Source organism: Rhinolophus hipposideros (assembly GCF_964194185.1).
Source record: "Rhinolophus hipposideros genome assembly, chromosome: 12".
NCBI classification, from domain to species: Eukaryota; Metazoa; Chordata; class Mammalia; order Chiroptera; family Rhinolophidae; genus Rhinolophus; species Rhinolophus hipposideros.
Genome location: NC_138058.1, coordinates 46549925 through 46551628, shown reverse-complemented (window position 1 = coordinate 46551628; position 1704 = coordinate 46549925). Strand labels below are relative to the sequence as shown.

The window sequence follows — 1704 nt, the reverse complement described above, 5'->3', positions numbered from 1 at the left end:
CCATTTATTGAAGACATTAATATCTCTCAGTAAAGTTTTGCAATTTTCTTTGTATGGATTCTATACATTTTTGTCATAAGGGTATTCCTTCACACATATTTAGTAACTTGTTTTGTTATAGTGAATGAGATCTTTTTATCCTATATATTTATGTACATACATATATAGTTTCTCTCTCTCTCTTTTTTTTTTACCAAGCTTGACTTTCACTTTATTTTTCTCGTATAAAATTATGTGGTGACCACAGCTGGAGCCTGGGTCCGCTGGTATGGGTCTTTACGAGATGGTCGGGGAATTCCTGATAGGGAGACTTCGTGAATACAGTCTCTTTCCAGAGGTCAGGGGTAAGACAGCTGTAGGTCTTAGAGATGGCATCAAAGGTGGCCTTGGCAAAGTCGCCCAGGGTGGCAGTGCAGCCCCTGGCGGAGGTGTAGCAGTCATCAATACCAGACATCATCAGCAGCTTCTTGGGCACAGGAGCTGAGACAATACCAGTGCCCCTGGGGGCGGGGATGAGGCGCACCAGCACAGAGCCACAGCGGCCAGTCACCTTGCAAGGCACAGTGTGGGGCTTGCCGATCTTGTTCCCCCAGTAGCCTCGCACACGGGGACGATGGAGAGCTTGGCCAGGATGATGGCCCCACGGATGGCAGTGGCGACCTCCTTGGAGCACTTAACACCCAAACCCACATGTCCATTGTAGTCCCCAATGGCGACAAATGCCTTAAACCGGGTCCTCTGGCCAGCGCGGGTCTGCTTTTGTACCAGCATTATCTTCAAAACCTCATCTTTGAGGGATGCCCCAGGAAAAAAATCAATGATCTCAGATTCCTTGATGGGCTGCGAGAAGAGACAGATCTCCTCCAGGGACTTGATCTTCATGTCCTTGACCAGTCGGCCCAGCTTGGTGACGGGGATCCTCTCTTTGTCCTCGGCCTTGCCTCCACGAGCTCTGCGGCCGCGACCCCGACCACGACCTCGGCCCCGTCGCTGCTGCCGAATCCTCCACAGAAGCCACCCGGCCTCCCAATCCAGGGGCCCCAGGGGCTCCGGCCCCTCCCGCAGCACCGGTGTCATCCACCATTTGATGTTATATCCGAGAAGCTATAGTTTCTCTTGGTCTGACCTTGTGTTTAATGAAATAAAGCATTACATTTTTTCTTTTACAAAGTTCACTAATGTGGTATTGTAGTTAAATTTTCTCCTTCCTTCTTTCCTTTCTTCCTCCCTTCCTTCCTTCCTGGTTAACTATTTTTATTGAGGGATAATATACGTAAAGTATGTAAGTGTAATAATCTTAAGTGCTCATCTTGATGAATCTTTACGTAATTATACATATACCCAGGTTAAGATATGGCATTGGGCATGTTTCCAGTACCCCAAAAGATTCCCTCATGTTCCCTCTCCATCTACACCAACACTGAGGTAACTATTGTTCATATTTTTATCAACAGGAAGTAGGTTAACCAGCTTGTGAATTCAATATACCAGTCTTGAGGTTCATACACTTTGTTGTTCTTATCAGTAGTTTGTACATTTTTATTGCTTTGTAGTTTTCCATTGTGTGTGTGTGTATGTATGTGTCTGTGTGCATACACATACACATAAATCTTTATGTATACACACCAACATACCACAATTTATCAATTTATTTGTCCGTCCTCCTGTTGATAGGTCTTTGTGTTGTTTCTGTTTTTTTGCTAT

At 45.4% G+C, this 1704-nt stretch overlaps 1 pseudogene across 1 annotated transcript; it reads right to left on the bottom strand.

The window, feature by feature from the left end:
• Window positions 1–230: 230 nt before the first annotated feature.
• LOC308505981 (small ribosomal subunit protein uS5-like) lies at window positions 231–1084 on the bottom strand (annotated as a pseudogene). Its single transcript has one exon. The product of its transcript is annotated as a small ribosomal subunit protein uS5-like (transcript).
• Window positions 1085–1704: the final 620 nt, after the last annotated feature.